The sequence below is a fragment of the Pocillopora damicornis genome, chromosome 5 (genome assembly GCF_964200805.1).
Source record: "Pocillopora damicornis chromosome 5, jaPocDami1.2, whole genome shotgun sequence".
Lineage (NCBI taxonomy): Eukaryota > Metazoa > Cnidaria > Anthozoa > Scleractinia > Pocilloporidae > Pocillopora > Pocillopora damicornis.
The window spans coordinates 13431169-13438671 of NC_142674.1; the positions used below are offsets into that span (position 1 = coordinate 13431169).

A 7503-nucleotide genomic window follows, 5' to 3' on the forward strand; every position below is an offset into this window, starting at 1 on the left:
TGCATTTCTTAATTCAGTTTTAAATAAACGTTGGCGAAACTAAATTTGTTTTGATTTTGTCCCGGAAAATGTAGGAAATGATCCTTTTCAAATCTCCTGACAGAGCCTACGTCTATAAACTTTGCTCCTTTTTTCGGTTTATCAGCATGGTATAAGGGAAATGCATTATGTATATATGTATGTTGTAGCTATTTCTACAACCAAACGAGGAAACTTACCCGCTAAGTTTTCAGCATTGAAGAGAAAGAGAAATAAGTGATTTTAGTTACATGTGTGGGAGGATCAACAAACTCTAAAATAAGCGGGTCAAGAGAACGGAAAATGAGGCTAAAATACACATTCAATAATCTCAAAACTATAACCAATATACGATTTACAATTCCCATGGGTATTACCGGCTCCTTTGTGTTTGGATGTTTATTCATATCACAGCTAACCACAAGCCACGGGTCTAGTTTATCCGATACATGGCCAAATAATGTCCAGCAACTTAACCCATAAATATTTCGTGTAGTGCGATCGTCCGGGTGAGTGTAGTTCTGAAAAGAACTGTTGTTGGTGACTGACGTTTTGACTATCTGTGCGATAGTCATCTTCAGAGTCAAGTGAGCAGTAGATATCAGTCGATGATGTTATAAAGTCTGGTCTGTTGAACGTGATTGGTCTGTTTAGCCGTGATGTGATTGGCTGGAAGACTCGTGTAGAGTTTGTTAACAGTCATTGGTCGGTTTCGATCCGTCTGTTGTTTGGCGGTCTGTTTGTCGGTTTGTTCACGTCGTTAATGAGTCGTTTGTAAGGTACTGGTAATTGTTGACATCTGTTGAGAGGCTTCTGTTCTACGTTAGTGAACCAGCTTTCCAGAGTCAGTCGTTGAAAATAGTTTGTACTGTATGTTAAGCATTTAGCAGGGTCCCAGTCGATTCTTTGATTAGTTTGTCGGTGATGTTCAGAAATGTGATTGTTTACATCGCCATTTCTAGTTGCTCGTTTGTGTTCAGTTAGTCGCGTGTTAAGGTTTCTACCAGTCTCACCAATGTAGGAGGCCTGGCAGTCGGAGCATTCGATCTTATAAATCGCTTCCTGTCTGTTGTTGGGTTCGTCTTTGTCTTTAACGTTGGTCAGCAAATGTCGTAAAGTAGTAATAGGCCTGTGAGCTACGCGAATGTTGTAAGGTTGTAGGATCCGCGCGATAACCTCAGAAGTGCCTTTAATGTAGGGTATAGCAGCCGTAGTCGTGATAGATGTGGAGTCCCTGTTAGTTTCTGTAGTGTCGGTCACCCTGTGAGTGTTTCGTCTAATGAAGTCAGTGTTGTAGTTGTTTTTGTCAAAAACACGGTCAAGGTACTTGTTTTCGTCAGATAAACTGTCCGGTGTGTTGTAAACAAGTTGCGCTCGTCTTGTCAATGTCTTGATAGTCGTAGCTTTGTGGGAATTCGGGTTGTAGGATGATTCGTCAAGAAGTCAGTCGGTATGCCTCGGTTTTCTGTATAATGTTGTTCGTAGTTCGTTGTTGTTTCGGCCTACGAAACAGTCGAGAAAAGGAAGTTTGCCGTCTTCTTCGATCTCCCTGGTAAACTGAATATCGGTGTTTTGTTTGTTAAGGTGATCGTGAAAAGCGTCAATTTCGTCTTTGTGTACGGCGGTAAATGTGTCGTCAACGTAGTGTAACCAAAGCGGTATGGTTTGTCGGCAAGTTGCAAGGGCGCGTTCCTCGATGTTTTGCATCACAATTTCTGCGACAACAACGGAGACCGGCGACCCCATAGCTGTTCCGTGCAACTGCTTGTAGTGTTTCCCGTTGTACTGAAAGTAAGTCGATGTAAGGCAGAGGTTAAGTAGGTCCATAATGTTTTCTATCGGTAATGGTAGTGCATCAGTAGACTGTTGGATGGCGGTTTCAGTACACTGTAGAGCCAATTGAAGTGAAAAACTGGTGAACAGTGATTTCACATCAAAAGACACAAGTTTGTAGTCGTCAGGTATCTGTACGTCTTTGATAGCGTCAATAAAGTTCTCAGTTGATTGTAGTTTACGTCTCGATTTGTCAGTCAGTGGTTGCAGTGTCGTCGTAAGGTATTTCGACAGTTGGTACGTCGGGGACCTACAGAATGAGACTATAGGTCGCATAGGTATCCCAGGTTTGTGTAGTTTCAGTAGTCCGTAAAGTTTAGGCGGTTGTGGTACAGAGCACCTCAGCCGGTAGTAGCGTTGAGTGTCAAAGGCTTCGGTCTTTTTGAGCGTAAGTAGTTTGTTGTTAAGTTTGCGTTGTAGTGCAGGCGTCGGGTCACGTTTAAGTAATTCGTAAGTTTGTTTGTCGTTAACAAGTGCGTCCATTTTGTCATAGTAGTCAGTCTTGTCCATAACAACAGTAACACGTCCTTTGTCGGCTGGTAGTATAACAATGTTCTTGTCGTTTTTCAGTCGTTTTAGTGCTTGTTGTTCGTCTTTGGTTAAGTTGCTGTCAGTTATAGAGGCTGATTGTATCGTTGAAGCAATTCTACTTCTGATGTTGTCCTTGGCAGGTTCTGATAAGTCTCGTTGACGAGAAAGAGCCGCCTCAACACTTGACTCTGAAGGTGACTACCGCACAGATAGTCGAAACGTCAGTCACCAACAACAGTTCTTTTCAGAACTACACTCACCTGGACGATCACACTACACGAACTACTGATACTCCTGGGTTCAAACCATTTACTTTATTAACCCATAAAGCAAGGAGTTTATTTGAACACCAGTGAATGGACGATCCCGGAACACATGCTCTTTCGACGTAACAATTGTCTGTCAAAGTCTATTAACATATCAAGACATAAACCAGGAATAAATTATCCTTACAGATTAAAATATAAATTTGTACTTACGTCCTAATCGTTTTCGTCAAATACCAAGGCCAAGGAGTGAAATGAAAAAGTCAACAGAAAAACAAATGAATTAAATTAGTTCAGTAACGAGTGGGTTTATATTCATTTGTAAGTCGTCCAGAACTTCTGATCAACAGATTGGTTTAGTGCAAAAACATTTATCTAATAATGACCTTAACTCTTAGTTTCAAAGCGATGAAATCTCAGTTTTGTGGTCTACTACACATAGAATTAAAGCTTTAACCAAATTGGACAGCGGGATCATACAGGATCTTTTATTGCTTAACTTCCACCTTGAATATTAATCTTTATTAGAGCCCAGTTAAAGACAACGTAATTCAATTTCCAATCATAGGTTCGGAAGCAAGACGAAAAAAATGTATATATATATATAAAGGACATGTATATTTGCAATTATGATTTCACATTCATATATTTATTCTTGATAATGATACTAAAAAAAATGCAATTTAAACTGTTGCCAAGACTAAATAACGTTGTGCTACATGATTTTTATTGCTGTTGTAGGCAGGTAAATAACAACTGAAACCTTCCAAATTACTATAAAAAATCATACTTACGATCTGTTTGCGAGTTAAGGTAGGTAACAAGAAAAAAAAAAAAAAAACATATATTATATTAAAGTTCAGAAGCCAACCAGATGGACAATCAGACATGGTTTGATGCTACTCTGGTTAAAAGATTTAATGAATGTAACCGTGAAGTTACAATCCATAGACCCTATGTTTCGACACCCCAGTCTAGTGCCTTCATTCAGGCAGGTAATTAGTGAGAATATAAAAGGACCTCTTGTCGCAGCCATTAGATCAACCCTGATGAAGGCACGAGACGGCAGTGTCGAAACTTTGGGTCTATGAAATGTCATTTCTCGGTTACATTTATAAAATCTTTGAACCAGGGTAGCATTAAACCATGTCTAAAAAAATATGTATCAGTTAGAAATGCACATTCCTTAAAGTTGTCATCGCTAACAGACAAATGTATTTTTTGTTTTGTTTTATCGCTTCTTATCTCACGTGTTGCTAAGGTTAAGTATCGTAAGGATTCGATTTTAACGCCCGGGTGCGTATTTACCTTTGTTACCTCAGAAGTGGCCGCTTATTTGAAAGAGAGCGCTTATTTATTTCTTGAGAAAATGCAGATGGTTGTTTTTGTACTGGGGCTTTAATTGAGAATTTCAAGGAAGATGAGCATGCTATCACTGAAACTAAATATGGGCGCTTATTGGAATGAGAGTGCTTACTCAAGAGGGGCGCCTATTGTGTGACACAAATTCGAGGGAGGGGGACGGTGCCTCTCAACATACTTAGTGGTTTGTTACGCCGATAAACCGATAGAAAATGTGGTGGTTTAATCGCTATGAAGCAAAGAAAACGTTACTTACGCCCTGGTTTGTCAAATGTGGGTCAGTGTAACATCAAAAGGAAAATGAAAAGAGAAAAACCATAACGAATAAATTAGCTCATAAACTACCATTAATTCATGAGATGGTTCTTATTTACAACGCAAGTAACATATAACCCAACAATCTATTTTTCTTCTGACGTAAAAACTTATGACTTATTTAATCCTTTCTTTGGCTTGTGATTTACAAACTTTTGACGTGTTCTCCCAACATACTAATTGGTTCATTGCGCCGATAAACCAATACAAGGTGTGGTGTAATCGCCATTAAGCAAAGGAAACGCTACTTACTAGCTGATTTGTCAAGTGTGGGTCAGTGCAACAGAGTAAAAGGCAGACGAAAAGAGAAATAAAAGCAAATGGATTAACACACAAACTACCATTAACTCATAAGACACAGTTCTCACTTACAATGCAAGAAGAATGTACCTTAACATTTTAATTTTTTCTCTTACGTCAAAACGTTTAACTAATTTGATAAACCGACAGAAAGTGTAGTTTGATCGCTATTAAGCATAGAAAACGTTACTTACTCCCTGATTTGTCAAATGTGGGTTAGTGCAACAAATTAAACGGAAATTGAAAAGAGAAAAAAAAGAGAGAAAAAAAAGCAAATAGATTAACACACAACTACCATTAACTCATAAAACAGTTCCTATTTACAACGCAAGAGAAATGTAACTTAACATTAACTTTTTCTCTAACGTTAAAACGTTTAAATTATTTGATACTTTTCCCCGGCTTATAGTTTACAAACTATTTTCGTGTTCTCCCAACATACTGAGTGGTTAATTACGCCGATAAACCGATAGAAAGTGTGGTTTGATCGCTATTAAGCAAAGAAAACGTTACTTACACCCTGATTTGTCAAATGTGGGTCAGTGCAACAGATTAAAAGGAAAATGAAAAGAGAAATAAAAGCAAATGGATTAACACACAAACTACCATTAACTAATAAGACACAGTTCTCATTTACAACACAAGAAGAATGTAACTTAACATTTCGTTTTTAACTCGTGAATTGCGCGCATGCAATTTCAGGCTTTTGAGGCCATTTGATAGTTTTTGTGCGAGTAATAAAGAAACGAAATGGCGACCTTTGTTGCTAAGAATAGTGGGGAGGTGAAATAGAAGCCAATGATAATCTTAAAAGAGTTTATTTTTTTTCGTATTAGTTTCAACAAGCGGAGCTAGCGACAGGCGTGCGAGGATTCACAATTAAATAAGAGAACAACCTTCGTTTTCCATAAAATTGTAATTTACAATCCTTGAGCTTGAAAATAACCCGAAGATTTATTAAAAATATCGCTAACTCCGAAGCGCTCGGAGTTTTACAGGAGCTCAAAAGCTTTTTCTGTTATAGCGTGATTTTAGGGACAAAATCGATCATTACATATCGTATCGTATGTTTTCCTGTGTGGAGCAACAAAAGGTCCCGGCTACTGACGAAATTACAGGTTAACACGAAAATCAAATAACACCTAAACAAATAATTTTGGCTACCGATTTCCAGTGAATTATTAAAGAACAATTTTCTTTTAAGTTTCAAGACAATTTGAAGATTCTAAATAGATATTACGTACGAAAATGCGAAAGTTATACATCACAAAATGGATAAATAGGCCTGAAATGAAATTCTATCTTGTTCTTGATTATACGTTGCCTAGCACGTTACCAAAATTTACCCAAGTGCATATCCAAAATGACGGTGGCAGTCTTGGCTTAGTTATGTCACTCAAAACTCATTCCTGTTTGTCTCATTTGATAAAGAGGGAATCATTAATGTTTTCTTTAAGACAGTATTGCCTTGATTTCCCAATATTTACAATGATAGTCAGTAAATTTCACTTTTCACCCACATTTACTTCCAACCTTTTCTTTTGAACCAGAAACACAAATGATATATGTATGTTATTTGCCGGCTGGGAGGTCCATATGATGAAAAACATTTCAAGACCGAGGTCACAGTTTTTCACCATACGGACCGACCCTTAGCCGGTAAATAAATATTTATTTTTTTTAAACTTGACGAAATTCTTTCCGAAAGAACCCGAATGATTTAGGACTGTAAATACGGCAAAATCTTTCATAAACTAAACATATTTTGAGCGAGTAAATGGTATTTAAAATAGAGGTGAAGCAAATTGAAGAGATATGTCTCACCGAAACACTTTCATTTCCGTAACGATAAAGGTGATTTAAAAGGCTTCCAAAGAAACTTTGAAACATTATTTTCACAAGTATCTGTCACAATCTGACACCTGTCAATTAGGGAGTGCGTAAGGAAAAAAAAGCGCAAGAACATTTGAAAAACAACGGAACTAGTTTGGAGTTTGTTCGTTTGTTTGCTGCAATGGCGTGTGTAATTCTGGTCTTTCCTCCACAAAAACTAAATTCGAATGGCACACTCCTACGAAACACACAGGGATTTAATGCGAACTTTTCTCATTAAACTCCTTCAGTTTCTATTGTGCAATTTACGTTACAAATGTCCAAATTGAATGGATTCGGAAAGACTCACCGAGAGCGTAAATTTGTTGTAGAACTTAAATTTAACAATAAGTTCATACGTCAGCTGCGTTCATCGAGATATGAAGCACGCAGGAAGGTTGAAGAGCACGAAAGATGCGTAAGAGTTGCTCAAGGCGTTTCTCTTACGTCAAAACGTTAAAATAATTTGTTACTTTTCTCTGGCTTATGGTTTACAAACTACTGTCGTGTTCTCCCAACATACCAAGTGGTTTAATACGCCGATTAACCGATAGAAAGTGTGGTTTGATCGCTATTAAGCAAAGAAAACGTTACTTACAGTCTGATTTGTCAAATGTGGGTCAGTGCAACAGATTAAAAGAAAATTGAAAAGAGGAAAAAAGGAAATGGATTAACACACAAACTACCATAAGTCATAAGACATAGTTCTCATTTACAACGCAAGAAGAATGCAACTTAACATTTTAACTTTTTCTTTTACGTCAAAACGTTGAAATAATTTTTTACTTTTCTCTGGCTTATGGTTTACAAACTACTGTCGTGTTCTCCCAACATACTAAGTTGTTTAATACGTCGATAAACCGATAGAAAGTGTGGTTTAATCGCCATTAAGCAAAGAAAACGTCACTTACCCACTGATTTGTCAAATGTGAGTCAGTGCAACAGATCATAAGAAAATTGAAAAGAGAAAAAAAGCAAATGGATTAACACACAAACTACCATTAAC

The 7503-nt window shown here is 37.5% G+C and overlaps 1 pseudogene; it reads right to left on the bottom strand.

The window, feature by feature from the left end:
* Window positions 1-596: 596 nt before the first annotated feature.
* Window positions 597-2575, bottom strand: LOC149045416 (uncharacterized; annotated as a pseudogene).
* Window positions 2576-7503: the final 4928 nt, after the last annotated feature.